This window comes from Lepisma saccharinum, chromosome 16, assembly GCF_977018435.1.
Source record: "Lepisma saccharinum chromosome 16, izLepSacc3.1, whole genome shotgun sequence".
Classification (NCBI taxonomy): domain Eukaryota; kingdom Metazoa; phylum Arthropoda; class Insecta; order Zygentoma; family Lepismatidae; genus Lepisma; species Lepisma saccharinum.
In genome coordinates, this window is record NC_139244.1 from 36,365,975 (window position 1) to 36,384,896 (window position 18,922).

General features: G+C 39.7%; 8 non-coding genes across 8 annotated transcripts; all 8 read left to right on the plus strand.

Moving 5' to 3' along the window:
* Positions 1 to 690: 690 nt before the first annotated feature.
* On the plus strand, positions 691 to 764 carry TRNAN-GUU (transfer RNA asparagine (anticodon GUU)). The gene has a single exon. It is a non-coding gene; the product is annotated as a tRNA-Asn (tRNA).
* A 2,315-nt stretch (positions 765 to 3,079) lies between these two features.
* On the plus strand, positions 3,080 to 3,153 carry TRNAN-GUU (transfer RNA asparagine (anticodon GUU)). Its single transcript has one exon. It is a non-coding gene; the product is annotated as a tRNA-Asn (tRNA).
* A 2,336-nt stretch (positions 3,154 to 5,489) lies between these two features.
* On the plus strand, positions 5,490 to 5,563 carry TRNAN-GUU (transfer RNA asparagine (anticodon GUU)). The gene has a single exon. It is a non-coding gene; the product is annotated as a tRNA-Asn (tRNA).
* A 2,315-nt stretch (positions 5,564 to 7,878) lies between these two features.
* TRNAN-GUU (transfer RNA asparagine (anticodon GUU)) lies at positions 7,879 to 7,952 on the plus strand. The gene has a single exon. It is a non-coding gene; the product is annotated as a tRNA-Asn (tRNA).
* A 2,335-nt stretch (positions 7,953 to 10,287) lies between these two features.
* On the plus strand, positions 10,288 to 10,361 carry TRNAN-GUU (transfer RNA asparagine (anticodon GUU)). The gene has a single exon. It is a non-coding gene; the product is annotated as a tRNA-Asn (tRNA).
* Positions 10,362 to 12,676: 2,315 nt separating this feature from the next.
* TRNAN-GUU (transfer RNA asparagine (anticodon GUU)) lies at positions 12,677 to 12,750 on the plus strand. The gene has a single exon. It is a non-coding gene; the product is annotated as a tRNA-Asn (tRNA).
* A 2,317-nt stretch (positions 12,751 to 15,067) lies between these two features.
* On the plus strand, positions 15,068 to 15,141 carry TRNAN-GUU (transfer RNA asparagine (anticodon GUU)). The gene has a single exon. It is a non-coding gene; the product is annotated as a tRNA-Asn (tRNA).
* Positions 15,142 to 17,456: 2,315 nt separating this feature from the next.
* On the plus strand, positions 17,457 to 17,530 carry TRNAN-GUU (transfer RNA asparagine (anticodon GUU)). The gene has a single exon. It is a non-coding gene; the product is annotated as a tRNA-Asn (tRNA).
* Positions 17,531 to 18,922: the final 1,392 nt, after the last annotated feature.

Below are 18,922 nucleotides of genomic sequence, written 5' to 3' on the forward strand. Positions count from 1 at the left end.
GTGAAAACCGTGGTAAAGCACTGACTTAGTGCTTGCTTTGTGGAAACGACCATTCCCTGTTCTAGTAGTTACGTATCTTTTCCAATCCAGCAAACACAGACACGTCCTAACACTAAATGCAGCCAACTCGAAGTGCAGACGACAGAACAAGCCGAAGGACGACGTCACAACATGGCGCACCTGTGTTTTGCGCGACGCTCGGCTCGGAAATTAGAAACTCGATTTTTTACCTAAAAACGAACGCACATGAACGTGGGAAATTGCAGGGGTTATTTGTCGATGGTGTAGATTTTAAAAATGATATTAAAAAAAAGTAGTGGAAGTGTTCAATGTCTAATAAAACTTTGGAAGTTGATTTACCCTTTTGTTATATAACAGGTATCAAGAAGAAGCGCACGTTACATGAACAATTTGAAACCATCTTCAGAGTAAGTTAGTAATCTCGTGTTGGGGAGTGTGACTATGGAAATCTCGTTCATCAATACAACAGCACGGATCGCCTACTTTTATTTGACAGCCATTGAAATTGCTTGTCGCACGAGAGGGGTAAATCACGCAGAACATTCATGAAAAATAACCATGCTGAGGAATAATATGGTGTTCATTGTATTTACATGAATAATTTCCTCTCATCGATATACCGTACGTCGAAATCAAAAGCGCAAAAATTTTCAAGGTAATGGAATGTTAGCCTCCGTGGCGCAATCGGTTAGCGCGTTCGGCTGTTAACCGAAAGGTTGGTGGTTCGATCCCACCCGGGGGCGCTGTTTTTATCCAAGAGGAGGTCGTCGAATAAATAGCAATTGACCAATTTCTGTTGAACTTCTCTAAGGTGATGGATACATGAAGCAGCAATTGAGGCGAAAGCCATTAATACCGCAAGTATCTGCGAAAGACAGATGGAATAAAGCTCATATTGATCAACTAAACTGCGAGTGGAAGCTTCAATTGAGTATATCTTGTGATCATCATGACAAAGTTTGGAATATATCTTCACGTTTGGTAATCGGCGAGAGGTTAAGGTTTATGAGCAATTATAATGGACCAATTTCGAATCATCACGTGAGCGTTGCTTGGGATTTTTGGTGTCTCGTAATGTGATTATGAACACTGGAATAAATTAAAAATGGAATACGAGCGCAAAAGTTTTAGCAGAGCATGGTTTCGATCCACGGACCTCTGGGTTATGGGCCCAGCACGCTTCCACTGCGCCACTCTGCTACCTCCATAACAATCACACATCATCAGCTTGTAAATCTGAATACAGAATCAAACCCTTACTTTTGTCGTAGTCGTGGAGTTCATGCGATATTTACACTATTCCTTCCATGATTAATTTCAACACGATTTGGGTTTCGAATTTAAGCTTATAGCAAAATGTAAATCTACCCTACTATCGGATTGTAAGCATCCAAATTGAAATGAGAACACCCTGGATGAAATTTTTGATAAAGAAGAAAGTCATGTCTTTCATGCCACATCCAATGCATGTTGGCTAGTTTCGGAGTTAATGGACGTCTTTCCGTGCATGTCATTTAAGGTTGGTGTTATAACTTTTAGTCCTCTTAAGGGCTTGATCACATTTGTGAGGTATGGAGAATATTGCAAGTGCAGTTATCCACGTCATTTTCAACTCGATCTTCAACATTCATTCCTGTAGCAATGAACATTTCGACTCTTACCTAAGATCTGATTTTAAACTGTATCACAGCAAGTCATTCATTTTATATTAACGTTGTACAAAATAGTTTGCGAGAAATTGGCCTTAGAAGTTGTGCCAAATTGATGCTGTACGCCACGAAAACTGAACCGTCTCTGATTGGATATTCCAGTTATGACGTTCTCGTTCGGCAATGAACTCGGTCGTCTCTTAGCGCTCTAGAGATCCATGCACGAAAACGTTCGTTGCTCCTCGTGTTTGCAACGCTGAGTATTGAAGAGGATTTTCTGAGATTTTCAAAATTAAATTAACGTTTCGATTATGACATGCTAGAGATGTACGAAAGCCGATTCCGGCAATCTAACATGTGCAGATGCATTCACGGTAGCTCCATATTTTGCACAATTGATATTGGATGGAGCTGAGATAAGAGAAGCGGAAGCAGCGAGTTAAGTATGGCAAGGGAAATTTGACATGGTGTTAACTTTCAAGTTTTTAAAATTCCAGAAATTAGATTTCTTATGTGAGAGGTCGCACTATATGAATAAAATTTACTCCTAACTTAAAGTTTTTCTTGAACAAGGCGTGTGAAGTATTTTTCTTCCACTGTGATATCCACAACACTGACCAGCTTTAAAATTCGGACTGCTCTGCTCTTGTAACTCACAAGATGGAAACTTGTTTCGGCACAAGGCAACAAAAAATCTTATTTGTAATGTTAACTCAGCAGTGAAAACCGTGGTAAAGCACTGACTTAGTGCTTGCTTTGTGGAAACGACCATTCCCTGTTCTAGTAGTTACGTATCTTTTCCAATCCAGCAAACACAGACACGTCCTAACACTAAATGCAGCCAACTCGAAGTGCAGACGACAGAACAAGCCGAAGGACGACGTCACAACATGGCGCACCTGTGTTTTGCGCGACGCTCGGCTCGGAAATTAGAAACTCGATTTTTTACCTAAAAACGAACGCACATGAACGTGGGAAATTGCAGGGGTTATTTGTCGATGGTGTAGATTTTAAAAATGATATTAAAAAAAAGTAGTGGAAGTGTTCAATGTCTAATAAAACTTTGGAAGTTGATTTACCCTTTTGTTATATAACAGGTATCAAGAAGAAGCGCACGTTACATGAACAATTTGAAACCATCTTCAGAGTAAGTTAGTAATCTCGTGTTGGGGAGTGTGACTATGGAAATCTCGTTCATCAATACAACAGCACGGATCGCCTACTTTTATTTGACAGCCATTGAAATTGCTTGTCGCACGAGAGGGGTAAATCACGCAGAACATTCATGAAAAATAACCATGCTGAGGAATAATATGGTGTTCATTGTATTTACATGAATAATTTCCTCTCATCGATATACCGTACGTCGAAATCAAAAGCGCAAAAATTTTCAAGGTAATGGAATGTTAGCCTCCGTGGCGCAATCGGTTAGCGCGTTCGGCTGTTAACCGAAAGGTTGGTGGTTCGATCCCACCCGGGGGCGCTGTTTTTATCCAAGAGGAGGTCGTCGAATAAATAGCAATTGACCAATTTCTGTTGAACTTCTCTAAGGTGATGGATACATGAAGCAGCAATTGAGGCGAAAGCCATTAATACCGCAAGTATCTGCGAAAGACAGATGGAATAAAGCTCATATTGATCAACTAAACTGCGAGTGGAAGCTTCAATTGAGTATATCTTGTGATCATCATGACAAAGTTTGGAATATATCTTCACGTTTGGTAATCGGCGAGAGGTTAAGGTTTATGAGCAATTATAATGGACCAATTTCGAATCATCACGTGAGCGTTGCTTGGGATTTTTGGTGTCTCGTAATGTGATTATGAACACTGGAATAAATTAAAAATGGAATACGAGCGCAAAAGTTTTAGCAAAGCATGGTTTCGATCCACGGACCTCTGGGTTATGGGCCCAGCACGCTTCCACTGCGCCACTCTGCTACCTCCATAACAATCACACATCATCAGCCTGTAAATCTGAATACAGAATCAAACCCTTACTTTTGTCGAAGTCGTGGAGTTCATGCGATATTTACACTATTCCTTCCATGATTAATTTCAACACGATTTGGGTTTCGAATTTAAGCTTATAGCAAAATCTAAATCTACCCTACTATCGGATTGTAAGCATCCAAATTGAAATGAGAACACCCTGGATGAAATTTTTGATAAAGAAGAAAGCCATGTCTCTCAGCAGTGACGTTCTTCCCATTGCCACATCTCATGCATGTTGGCTAGTTTCGGAGTTAATGGACGTCTTTCCGTGCATGTCATTTAAGGTTGGTGTTATAACTTCTCAGTCCTCTTAAGGGCATGATCACATTTATGAGGTATGGAGAATATTGCAAGTGCAGTTATTCACGTCATTTTCAACTCGATCTTCAACATTCATTCCTGTAGCAATGAACATTTCTACTCTTACCTAAAATGTGATTTTAAACTGTATCACTGCAAGTCATTCATTTTATATTAACGTTGTACAAAATAGTTTGCTAGAAATTGGCCTTAGAAGTTGTGCCAAATTGATGCTGTACGTCACGAAAACTGAACCGTCTCTGATTGGATATTCCAGTTATGACGTTCTCGTTCGGCAATGAAATCGGTCGTCTCTTAGCGCTCTAGAAATCCATGCACGAAAGCGTTCGTTGCTCCTCGTGTTTGTAACGCTGAATATTGAAGAGGATTTTCTGGGATTTTCAAAATTAAATTAACGTTTCGATTATGACATGCTAGAGATGTACGAAAGCCAATTCCGGCAATCTAACATGTGCAGATGCATTCACGGTAGCTCCATATTTTGCACATTTGATATTGGATGGAGCTGAGATAAGAGAAGCGGAAGCAGCGAGTTAAGTATGGCAAGGGAAATTTGACATGGTGTTTACTTTCAAGTTTTTAAAATTCCAAAAATTAGATTTCTTATGTGAGAGGTCGCACTATATGAATAAAATTTACTCCTAACTTAAAGTTTTTCTTGAACAAGGCGTGTGAAGTATTTTTCTTCCACTGTGATATCCACAACACTGACCAGCTTTAAAATTCGGACTGCTCTGCTCTTGTAACTCACAAGATGGAAACTTGTTTCGGCACAAGGCAACAAAAAATCTTATTTGTAATGTTAACTCAGCAGTGAAAACCGTGGTAAAGCACTGACTTAGTGCTTGCTTTGTGGAAACGACCATTCCCTGTTTTAGTAGTTACGTATCTTTTCCAATCCAGCAAACACAGACACGTCCTAACACTAAATGCAGCCAACTCGAAGTGCAGACGACAGAACAAGCCGAAGGACGACGTCACAACATGGCGCACCTGTGTTTTGCGCGACGGTCGGCTCGGAAATTAGAAACTCGATTTTTTACCTAAAAACGAACGCACATGAACGTGGGAAATTGCAGGGGTTATTTGTCGATGGTGTAGATTTTAAAAATGATATTAAAAAAAAGTAGTGGAAGTGTTCAATGTCTAATAAAACTTTGGAAGTTGATTTACCCTTCTGTTATATAACAGGTATCAAGAAGAAGCGCACGTTACATGAACAATTTGAAACCATCTTCAGAGTAAGTTAGTAATCTCGTGTTGGGGAGTGTGACTATGCAAATTTCGTTCATCAATACAACAGCACGGATCGCCTACTTTTATTTGACAGCCATTGAAATTGCTTGTCGCACGAGAGGGGTAAATCACGCAGAAATATTCATGAAAAATAACCATGCTGAGGAATAATATGGTGTTCATTGTATTTACATGAATAATTTCCTCTCATCGATATACCGTACGTCGAAATCAAAAGCGCAAAAATTTTCAAGGTAATGGAATGTTAGCCTCCGTGGCGCAATCGGTTAGCGCGTTCGGCTGTTAACCGAAAGGTTGGTGGTTCGATCCCACCCGGGGGCGCTGTTTTTATCCAAGAGGAGGTCGTCGAATAAATAGCAAATGACCAATTTCTGTTGAACTTCTCTAAGGTGATGGATACATGAAGCAGCAATTGAGGCGAAGGATATTAATACTGCAAGTATCTGCGAAAGACAGATTGAATAAAGCTCATATTGATCAACTAAACTGCGAGTGGAAGCTTCAATTGAGTATATCTTGTGATCATCATGACAAAGTTTGGAATATATCTTCACGTTTGGTAATCGGCGAGAGGTTAAGGTTTATGAGCAATTATAATGGACCAATTTCGAATCATCACGTGAGCGTTGCTTGGGATTTTTGGTGTCTCGTAATGTGATTATGAACACTGGAATAAATTAAAAATGGAATACGAGCGCAAAAGTTTTAGCAGAGCATGGTTTCGATCCACGGACCTCTGGGTTATGGGCCCAGCACGCTTCCACTGCGCCACTCTGCTACCTCCATAACAATCACACATCATCAGCTTGTAAATCTGAATACAGAATCAAACCCTTACTTTTGTCGTAGTCGTGGAGTTCATGCGATATTTACACTATTCCTTCCATGATTAATTTCAACACGATTTGGGTTTCGAATTTAAGCTTATAGCAAAATGTAAATCTACCCTACTATCGGATTGTAAGCATCCAAATTGAAATGAGAACACCCTGGATGAAATTTTTGATAAAGAAGAAAGTCATGTCTTTCATGCCACATCCAATGCATGTTGGCTAGTTTCGGAGTTAATGGACGTCTTTCCGTGCATGTCATTTAAGGTTGGTGTTATAACTTTTAGTCCTCTTAAGGGCTTGATCACATTTGTGAGGTATGGAGAATATTGCAAGTGCAGTTATCCACGTCATTTTCAACTCGATCTTCAACATTCATTCCTGTAGCAATGAACATTTCGACTCTTACCTAAGATCTGATTTTAAACTGTATCACAGCAAGTCATTCATTTTATATTAACGTTGTACAAAATAGTTTGCGAGAAATTGGCCTTAGAAGTTGTGCCAAATTGATGCTGTACGCCACGAAAACTGAACCGTCTCTGATTGGATATTCCAGTTATGACGTTCTCGTTCGGCAATGAACTCGGTCGTCTCTTAGCGCTCTAGAGATCCATGCACGAAAACGTTCGTTGCTCCTCGTGTTTGCAACGCTGAGTATTGAAGAGGATTTTCTGAGATTTTCAAAATTAAATTAACGTTTCGATTATGACATGCTAGAGATGTACGAAAGCCGATTCCGGCAATCTAACATGTGCAGATGCATTCACGGTAGCTCCATATTTTGCACAATTGATATTGGATGGAGCTGAGATAAGAGAAGCGGAAGCAGCGAGTTAAGTATGGCAAGGGAAATTTGACATGGTGTTAACTTTCAAGTTTTTAAAATTCCAGAAATTAGATTTCTTATGTGAGAGGTCGCACTATATGAATAAAATTTACTCCTAACTTAAAGTTTTTCTTGAACAAGGCGTGTGAAGTATTTTTCTTCCACTGTGATATCCACAACACTGACCAGCTTTAAAATTCGGACTGCTCTGCTCTTGTAATTCACAAGATGGAAACTTGTTTCGGCACAAGGCAACAAAAAATCTTATTTGTAATGTTAACTCAGCAGTGAAAACCGTGGTAAAGCACTGACTTAGTGCTTGCTTTGTGGAAACGACCATTCCCTGTTCTAGTAGTTACGTATCTTTTCCAATCCAGCAAACACAGACACGTCCTAACACTAAATGCAGCCAACTCGAAGTGCAGACGACAGAACAAGCCGAAGGACGACGTCACAACATGGCGCACCTGTGTTTTGCGCGACGCTCGGCTCGGAAATTAGAAACTCGATTTTTTACCTAAAAACGAACGCACATGAACGTGGGAAATTGCAGGGGTTATTTGTCGATGGTGTAGATTTTAAAAATGATATTAAAAAAAAGTAGTGGAAGTGTTCAATGTCTAATAAAACTTTGGAAGTTGATTTACCCTTCTGTTATATAACAGGTATCAAGAAGAAGCGCACGTTACATGAACAATTTGAAACCATCTTCAGAGTAAGTTAGTAATCTCGTGTTGGGGAGTGTGACTATGGAAATCTCGTTCATCAATACAACAGCACGGATCGCCTACTTTTATTTGACAGCCATTGAAATTGCTTGTCGCACGAGAGGGGTAAATCACGCAGAACATTCATGAAAAATAACCATGCTGAGGAATAATATGGTGTTCATTGTATTTACATGAATAATTTCTTCTCATCGATATACCGTACGTCGAAATCAAAAGCGCAAAAATTTTCAAGGTAATGGAATGTTAGCCTCCGTGGCGCAATCGGTTAGCGCGTTCGGCTGTTAACCGAAAGGTTGGTGGTTCGATCCCACCCGGGGGCGCTGTTTTTATTCAAGAGGAGGTCGTCGAATAAATAGCAATTGACCAATTTCTGTTGAACTTCTCTAAGGTGATGGATACATGAAGCAGCAATTGAGGCGAAAGCCATTAATACCGCAAGTATCTGCGAAAGACAGATGGAATAAAGCTCATATTGATCAACTAAACTGCGAGTGGAAGCTTCAATTGAGTATATCTTGTGATCATCATGACAAAGTTTGGAATATATCTTCACGTTTGGTAATCGGCGAGAGGTTAAGGTTTATGAGCAATTATAATGGACCAATTTCGAATCATCACGTGAGCGTTGCTTGGGATTTTTGGTGTCTCGTAATGTGATTATGAACACTGGAATAAATTAAAAATGGAATACGAGCGCAAAAGTTTTAGCAGAGCATGGTTTCGATCCACGGACCTCTGGGTTATGGGCCCAGCACGCTTCCACTGCGCCACTCTGCTACCTCCATAACAATCACACATCATCAGCTTGTAAATCTGAATACAGAATCAAACCCTTACTTTTGTCGTAGTCGTGGAGTTCATGCGATATTTACACTATTCCTTCCATGATTAATTTCAACACGATTTGGGTTTCGAATTTAAGCTTATAGCAAAATCTAAATCTACCCTACTATCGGATTGTAAGCATCCAAATTGAAATGAGAACACCCTGGATGAAATTTTTGATAAAGAAGAAAGCCATGTCTCTCAGCAGTGACGTTCTTCCCATTGCCACATCTCATGCATGTTGGCTAGTTTCGGAGTTAATGGACGTCTTTCCGTGCATGTCATTTAAGGTTGGTGTTATAACTTCTCAGTCCTCTTAAGGGCATGATCACATTTATGAGGTATGGAGAATATTGCAAGTGCAGTTATTCACGTCATTTTCAACTCGATCTTCAACATTCATTCCTGTAGCAATGAACATTTCTACTCTTACCTAAAATGTGATTTTAAACTGTATCACTGCAAGTCATTCATTTTATATTAACGTTGTACAAAATAGTTTGCGAGAAATTGGCCTTAGAAGTTGTGCCAAATTGATGCTGTACGTCACGAAAACTGAACCGTCTCTGATTGGATATTCCAGTTATGACGTTCTCGTTCGGCAATGAAATCGGTCGTCTCTTAGCGCTCTAGAAATCCATGCACGAAAGCGTTCGTTGCTCCTCGTGTTTGTAACGCTGAATATTGAAGAGGATTTTCTGGGATTTTCAAAATTAAATTAACGTTTCGATTATGACATGCTAGAGATGTACGAAAGCCAATTCCGGCAATCTAACATGTGCAGATGCATTCACGGTAGCTCCATATTTTGCACATTTGATATTGGATGGAGCTGAGATAAGAGAAGCGGAAGCAGCGAGTTAAGTGTGGCAAGGGAAATTTGACATGGTGTTTACTTTCAAGTTTTTAAAATTCCAAAAATTAGATTTCGTATGTGAGAGGTCGCACTATATGAATAAAATTTACTCCTAACTTAAAGTTTTTCTTGAACAAGGCGTGTGAAGTATTTTTCTTCCACTGTGATATCCACAACACTGACCAGCTTTAAAATTCGGACTGCTCTGCTCTTGTAACTCACAAGATGGAAACTTGTTTCGGCACAAGGCAACAAAAAATCTTATTTGTAATGTTAACTCAGCAGTGAAAACCGTGGTAAAGCACTGACTTAGTGCTTGCTTTGTGGAAACGACCATTCCCTGTTCTAGTAGTTACGTATCTTTTCCAATCCAGCAAACACAGACACGTCCTAACACTAAATGCAGCCAACTCGAAGTGCAGACGACAGAACAAGCCGAAGGACGACGTCACAACATGGCGCACCTGTGTTTTGCGTGACGCTCGGCTCGGAAATTAGAAATTCGATTTTTTACCTAAAAACGAACGCACATGAACGTGGGAAATTGCAGGGGTTATTTGTCGATAGTGTAGATTTTAAAAATGATATTAAAAAAAATTAGTGGAAGTGTTCAATGTTTAATAAAACTTTGGAAGGTGATTTACCCTTCTGTTATATAACAGGCATCACGAAGAAGCGCACGTTACATGAACAATTTGAAACCATCTTCAGAGTAAGTTAGTAATCTCGTGTTGGGGAGTGTGACTATGGAAATTTCGTTCATCAATACAACAGCACGGATCGCCTACTTTTATTTGACAGCAATTGAAATTGCTTGTCGCACGAGAGGGGTAAATCACGCAAAACATTCATGAAAAATTACCATGCTGAGGAATAATATGGTGTTCATTGTATTTTCATGAATAATTTCTTCTCATCGATATACCGTACGTCGAAATCAAAGGCGCAAATATTTTCAAGCTAATGGAATGTTAGCCTCCGTGGCGCAATCGGTTAGCGCGTTCGGCTGTTAACCGAGAGGTTGGTGATTCGATCCCACCCGGGGGCGCTGTTTTTATCTAAGAGGAGGTCGTCGAAAAAATAGCAAATGACAAATTTCTGTTGAACTTCTCTAAGGTGATGGATACATGAAGCAGCAATTGAGGCGAAAGCCATTAATACCGCAAGTATCTGCGAAAGACAGATGGAATAAAGCTCATATTGATCAACTAAACTGCGAGTGGAAGCTTCAATTGAGTATATCTTGTGATCATCATGACAAAGTTTGGAATATATCTTCACGTTTGGTAATCGGCGAGAGGTTAAGGTTTATGAGCAATTATAGTGGACCAATTTCGAATCATCACGTGAGCGTTGCTTGGGATTTTTGGTGTCTCGTACTGTGATTATGAACACTGGAATAAATTAAAAAAGGAACACGAGCGCAAAAGTTTTAGCAGAGCATGGTTTCGATCCACGGACCTCTGGGTTATGGGCCCAGCACGCTTCCACTGCGCCACTCTGCTACTTCCATAACAATCACACATCATCAGCTTGTAAATCTGAATACACAATCAAACTCTTACTTTTGTCATAGTCGTGGAGTTCATGCGATATTTACACTATTCCTTCCATGATTAATTTCAACACGATTTGGGTTTCGAATTTAAGTTTATAGCAAAATGTAAATCTACCCTACTATCGGATTGTAAGCATCCAAATTGAAATGAGAACACCCTGGATGAAATTTTTGATAAAGAAGAAAGTCATGTCTTTCATGCCACATCCAATGCATGTTGGCTAGTTTCGGAGTTAATGGACGTCTTTCCGTGCATGTCATTTAAGGTTGGTGTTATAACTTTTAGTCCTCTTAAGGGCTTGATCACATTTGTGAGGTATGGAGAATATTGCAAGTGCAGTTATCCACGTCATTTTCAACTCGATCTTCAACATTCATTCCTGTAGCAAAGAACATTTCGACTCTTACCTAAGATCTGATTTTAAACTGTATCACTGCAAGTCATTCATTTTATATTAACGTTGTACAAAATAGTTTGCGAGAAATTGGCCTTAGAAGTTGTGCCAAATTGATGCTGTACGCCACGAAAACTGAACTGTCTCTGATTGGATATTCCAGTTATGACGTTCTCGTTCGGCAATGAACTCGGTCGTCTCTTAGCGCTCTAGAAATCCATGCACGAAAGCGTTCGTTGCTCCTCGTGCTTGCAACGCTGAGTATTGAAGAGGATTTTCTGAGATTTTCAAAATTAAATTAACGTTTCGATTATGACATGCTAGAGATGTACGAAAGCCGATTCCGGCCATCTAACATGTGCAGATGCATTCACGGTAGCTCCATATTTTGCACAATTGATATTGGATGGAGCTGAGATAAGAGAAGCGGAAGCAGCGAGTTAAGTATGGCAAGGGAAATTTGACATGGTGTTTACTTTCAAGTTTTTAAAATTCCAAAAATTAGATTTCTTATGTGAGAGGTCGCACTATATGAATAAAATTTACTCCTAACTTAAAGTTTTTCTTGAACAAGGCGTGTGAAGTATTTTTCTTCCACTGTGATATCCACAACACTGACCAGCTTTAAAATTCGGACTGCTCTGCTCTTGTAACTCACAAGATGGAAACTTGTTTCGGCACAAGGCAACAAAAAATCTTATTTGTAATGTTAACTCAGCAGTGAAAACCGTGGTAAAGTACTGACTTAGTGCTTGCTTTGTGGAAACGACCATTCCCTGTTTTAGTAGTTACGTATCTTTTCCAATCCAGCAAACACAGACACGTCCTAACACTAAATGCAGCCAACTCGAAGTGCAGACGACAGAACAAGCCGAAGGACGACATCACAACATGGCGCACCTGTGTTTTGCGCGACGGTCGGCTCGGAAATTAGAAACTCGATTTTTTACCTAAAAACGAACGCACATGAACGTGGGAAATTGCAGGGGTTATTTGTCGATGGTGTAGATTTTAAAAATGATATTAAAAAAAAGTAGTGGAAGTGTTCAATGTCTAATAAAACTTTGGAAGTTGATTTACCTTTCTGCTATATAACAGGTATCAAGAAGAAGCGCACGTTACATGAACAATTTGAAACCATCTTCAGAGTAAGTTAGTAATCTCGTGTTGGGGAGTGTGACTATGGAAATTTCGTTCATCAATACAACAGCACGGATCGCCTACTTTTATTTGACAGCAATTGAAATTGCTTGTCGCACGAGAGGGGTAAATCACGCAGAACATTCATGAAAAATAACCATGCTGAGGAATAATATGGTGTTCATTGTATTTACATGAATAATTTCTTCTCATCGATATACCGTATGTCGAAATCAAAAGCGCAAATATTTTCAAGGTAATGGAATGTTAGCCTCCGTGGCGCAATCGGTTAGCGCGTTCGGCTGTTAACCGAAAGGTTGGTGGGTCGATCCCACCCGGGGGCGCTGTTTTTATCCAAGAGGAGGTCGTCGAATAAATAGCAATTGACCAATTTCTGTTGAACTTCTCTAAGGTGATGGATACATGAAGCAGCAATTGAGGCGAAAGCCATTAATACCGCAAGTATCTGCGAAAGACAGATGGAATAAAGCTCATATTGATCAACTAAACTGCGAGTGGAAGCTTCAATTGAGTATATCTTGTGATCATCATGACAAAGTTTGGAATATATCTTCACGTTTGGTAATCGGCGAGAGGTTAAGGTTTATGAGCAATTATAATGGACCAATTTCGAATCATCACGTGAGCGTTGCTTGGGATTTTTGGTGTCTCGTAATGTGATTATGAACACTGGAATAAATTAAAAATGGAATACGAGCGCAAAAGTTTTAGCAGAGCATGGTTTCGATCCACGGACCTCTGGGTTATGGGCCCAGCACGCTTCCACTGCGCCACTCTGCTACCTCCATAACAATCACACATCATCAGCTTGTAAATCTGAATACAGAATCAAACCCTTACTTTTGTCGTAGTCGTGGAGTTCATGCGATATTTACACTATTCCTTCCATGATTAATTTCAACACGATTTGGGTTTCGAATTTAAGTTTATAGCAAAATGTAAATCTACCCTACTATCGGATTGTAAGCATCCAAATTGAAATGAGAACACCCTGGATGAAATTTTTGATAAAGAAGAAAGTCATGTCTTTCATGCCACATCCAATGCATGTTGGCTAGTTTCGGAGTTAATGGACGTCTTTCCGTGCATGTCATTTAAGGTTGGTGTTATAACTTCTCAGTCCTCTTAAGGGCATGATCACATTTGTGAGGTATGGAGAATATTGCAAGTGCAGTTATTAACGTCATTTTCAACTCGATCTTCAACATTCATTCCTGTAGCAATGAACATTTCTACTCTTACCTAAAATGTGATTTTAAACTGTATCACTGCAAGTCATTCATTTTATATTAACGTTGTACAAAATAGTTTGCGAGAAATTGGCCTTAGAAGTTGTGCCAAATTGATGCTGTACGTCACGAAAACTGAACCGTCTCTGATTGGATTTTCCAGTTATGACGTTCTCGTTCGGCAATGAAATCGGTCGTCTCTTAGCGCACTAGAAATCCATGCACGAAAGCGTTCGTTGCTCCTCGTGTTTGTAACGCTGAATATTGAAGAGGATTTTCTGAGATTTTCAAAATTAAATTAACGTTTCGATTATGACATGCTAGAGATGTACGAAAGCCAATTCCGGCAATCTAACATGTGCAGATGCATTCACGGTAGCTCCATATTTTGCACAATTGATATTGGATGGAGCTGAGATAAGAGAAGCGGAAGCAGCGAGTTAAGTGTGGCAAGGGAAATTTTGACATGGTGTTTACTTTCAAGTTTTTAAAATTCCAAAAATTAGATTTCGTATGTGAGAGGTCGCACTATATGAATAAAATTTACTCCTAACTTAAAGTTTTTCTTGAACAAGGCGTGTGAAGTATTTTTCTTCCACTGTGATATCCACAACACTGACCAGCTTCAAAATTCGGACTGCTCTGCTCTTGTAACTCACAAGATGGAAACTTGTTTCGGCACAAGGCAACAAAAAATCTTATTTGTAATGTTAACTCAGCAGTGAAAACCGTGGTAAAGCACTGACTTAGTGCTTGCTTTGTGGAAACGACCATTCCCTGTTCTAGTAGTTACGTATCTTTTCCAATCCAGCAAACACAGACACGTCCTAACACTAAATGCAGCCAACTCGAAGTGCAGACGACAGAACAAGCCGAAGGACGACGTCACAACATGGCGTACCTGTGTTTTGCGTGACGCTCGGCTCGGAAATTAGAAATTCGATTTTTTACCTAAAAACGAACGCACATGAACGTGGGAAATTGCAGGGGTTATTTGTCGATAGTGTAGATTTTAAAAATGATATTAAAAAAAATTAGTGGAAGTGTTCAATGTTTAATAAAACTTTGGAAGGTGATTTACCCTTCTGTTATATAACAGGCATCACGAAGAAGCGCACGTTACATGAACAATTTGAAACCATCTTCAGAGTAAGTTAGTAATCTCGTGTTGGGGAGTGTGACTATGGAAATTTCGTTCATCAATACAACAGCACGGATCGCCTACTTTTATTTGACAGCAATTGAAATTGCTTGTCGCACGAGAGGGGTAAATCACGCAAAACATTCATGAAAAATAACCATGCTGAGGAATAATATGGTGTTCATTGTATTTTCATGAATAATTTCTTCTCATCGATATACCGTACGTCGAAATCAAAAGCGCAAATATTTTCAAGGTAATGGAATGTTAGCCTCCGTGGCGCAATCGGTTAGCGCGTTCGGCTGTTAACCGAGAGGTTGGTGGTTCGATCCCACCCGGGGGCGCTGTTTTTATCCAAGAGGAGGTCGTCGAATAAATAGCAAATGACAAATTTCTGTTGAACTTCTCTAAGGTGATGGATACATGAAGCAGCAATTGAGGCGAAAGCCATTAATACCGCAAGTATCTGCGAAAGACAGATGGAATAAAGCTCATATTGATCAACTAAACTGCGAGTGGAAGCTTCAATTGAGTATATCTTGTGATCATCATGACAAAGTTTGGAATATATCTTCACGTTTGGTAATCGGCGAGAGGTTATGGTTTATGAGCAATTATAGTGGACCAATTTCGAATCATCACGTGAGCGTTGCTTGGGATTTTTGGTGTCTCGTAATGTGATTATGAACACTGGAATAAATTAAAAAAGGAATACGAGCGCAAAAGTTTTAGCAGAGCATGGTTTCGATCCACGGACCTCTGGGTTATGGGCCCAGCACGCTTCCACTGCGCCACTCTGCTACTTCCATAACAATCACACATCATCAGCTTGTAAATCTGAATACACAATCAAACTCTTACTTTTGTCATAGTCGTGGAGTTCATGCGATATTTACACTATTCCTTCCATGATTAATTTCAACACGATTTGGGTTTCGAATTTAAGTTTATAGCAAAATGTAAATCTACCCTACTATCGGATTGTAAGCATCCAAATTGAAATGAGAACACCCTGGATGATATTTTGAATAAAGAAGAAAGTCATGTCTTTCATGCCACATCCAATGCATGTTGGCTAGTTTCGGAGTTAATGGACGTCTTTCCGTGCATGTCATTTAAGGTTGGTGTTATAACTTCTAGTCCTCTTAAGGGCTTGATCACATTTGTGAGGTATGGAGAATATTGCAAGTGCAGTTATCCACGTCATTTTCAACTCGATCTTCAACATTCATTCCTGTAGCAATGAACATTTCGACTCTTACCTAAGATCTGATTTTAAACTGTATCACTGCAAGTCATTCATTTTATATTAACGTTGTACAAAATAGTTTGCGAGAAATTGGCCTTAGAAGTTGTGCCAAATTGATGCTGTACGCCACGAAAACTGAACTGTCTCTGATTGGATATTCCAGTTATGACGTTCTCGTTCGGCAATGAACTCGGTCGTCTCTTAGCGCTCTAGAAATCCATGCACGAAAGCGTTCGTTGCTCCTCGTGTTTGCAACGCTGAGTATTGAAGAGGATTTTCTGAGATTTTCAAAATTAAATTAACGTTTCGATTATGACATGCTAGAGATGTACGAAAGCCGATTCCGGCAATCTAACATGTGCAGATGCATTCACGGTAGCTCCATATTTTGCACAATTGATATTGGATGGAGCTGAGATAAGAGAATCGGAAGCAGCGAGTTAAGTATGGCAAGGGAAATTTGACATGGTGTTTACTTTCAAGTTTTTAAAATTCCAAAAATTAGATTTCTTATGTGAGAGGTCGCACTATATGAATAAAATTTACTCCTAACTTAAAGTTTTTTTTGAACAAGGCGTGTGAAGTATTTTTCTTCCACTGTGATATCCACAACACTGACCAGCTTTAAAATTCGGACTGCTCTGCTCTTGTAACTCACAAGATGGAAACTTGTTTCGGCACAAGGCAACAAAAAATCTTATTTGTAATGTTAACTCAGCAGTGAAAACCGTGGTAAAGCACTGACTTAGTGCTTGCTTTGTGGAAACGACCATTCCCTGTTCTAGTAGTTACGTATCTTTTCCAATCCAGCAAACACAGACACGTCCTAACACTAAATGCAGCCAACTCGAAGTGCAGACGACAGAACAAGCCGAAGGACGACGTCACAACATGGCGCACCTGTGTTTTGCGCGACGGTCGGCTCGGAAATTAGAAACTCGATTTTTTACCTAAAAACGAACGCACATGAACGTGGGAAATTGCAGGGGTTATTTGTCGATGGTGTAGATTTTAAAAATGATATTAAAAGAAAGTAGTGGAAGTGTTCAATGTCTAATAAAACTTTGGAAGGTGATTTACCCTTCTGTTATATAACAGGTATCAAGAAGAAGCGCACGTTACATGAACAATTTGAAACCATCTTCAGAGTAAGTTAGTAATCTCGTGTTGGGGAGTGTGACTATGGAAATTTCGTTCATCAATACAACAGCACGGATCGCCTACTTTTATTTGACAGCAATTGAAATTGCTTGTCGCACGAGAGGGGTAAATCACGCAGGACATTCATGAAAAATAACCATGCTGAGGAATAATATGGTGTTCATTGTATTTACATGAATAATTTCTTCTCATCGATATACCGTATGTCGAAATCAAAAGCGCAAATATTTTCAAGGTAATGGAATGTTAGCCTCCGTGGCGCAATCGGTTAGCGCGTTCGGCTGTTAACCGAAAGGTTGGTGGTTCGATCCCACCCGGGGGCGCTGTTTTTATCCAAGAGGAGGTCGTCGAATAAATAGCAATTGACCAATTTCTGTTGAACTTCTCTAAGGTGATGGATACATGAAGCAGCAATTGAGGCGAAAGCCATTAATACCGCAAGTATCTGCGAAAGACAGATGGAATAAAGCTCATATTGATCAACTAAACTGCGAGTGGAAGCTTCAATTGAGTATATCTTGTGATCATCATGACAAAGTTTGGAATATATCTTCACGTTTGGTAATCGACGAGAGGTTAAGGTTTATGAGCAATTATAATGGACCAATTTCGAATCATCACGTGAGCGTTGCTTGGGATTTTTGGTGTCTCGTAATGTGATTATGAACACTGGAATAAATTTAAAATGGAATACGAGCGCAAAAGTTTTAGCAGAGCATGGTTTCGATCCACGGACCTATGGGTTATGGGCCCAGCACGCTTCCACTGCGCCACTCTGCTACCTCCATAACAATCACACATCATCAGCTTGTAAATCTGAATACAGAATCAAACCCTTACTTTTGTCGTAGTCGTGGAGTTCATGCGATATTTACACTATTCCTTCCATGATTAATTTCAACACGATTTGGGTTTCGAATTTAAGCTTATAGCAAAATGTAAATCTACCCTACTATCGGATTGTAAGCATCCAAATTGAAATGAGAACACCCTGGATGAAATTTTTGATAAAGAAGAAAGCCATGTCTTTCAGCAGTGACGTTCTTCCCATTGCCACATCCCATGAATGTTGGCTAGTTTCGGAGTTAATGGACGTCTTTCCGTGCATGTCATTTAAGGTTGGTGTTATAACTTCTCAGTCCTCTTAAGGGCATGATCACATTTGTGAGGTATGGAGAATATTGCAAGTGCAGTTATTCACGTCATTTTCAACTCGATCTTCAACATTCATTCCTGTAGCAATGAACATTTCTACTCTTACCTAAAATGTGATTTTAAACTGTATCACTGCAAGTCATTCATTTTATATTAACGTTGTACAAAATAGTTTGCGAGAAATTGGCCTTAGAAGTTGTGCCAAATTGATGCTGTACGTCACGAAAACTGAACCGTCTCTGATTGGATATTCCAGTTATGACGTTCTCGTTCGGCAATGAAATCGGTCGTCTCTTAGCGCACTAGAAATCCATGCACGAAAGCGTTCGTTGCTCCTCGTGTTTGTAACGCTGAATATTGAAGAGGATTTTCTGAGATTTTCAAAATTAAATTAAAGTTTCGATTATGACATGCTAGAGATGTACGAAAGCCAATTCCGGCAATCTAACATGTGCAGATGCATTCACGGTAGCTCCATATTTTGCACATTTGATATTGGATGGAGCTGAGATAAGAGAAGCGGAAGCAGCGAGTTAAGTGTGGCAAGGGAAATTTGACAT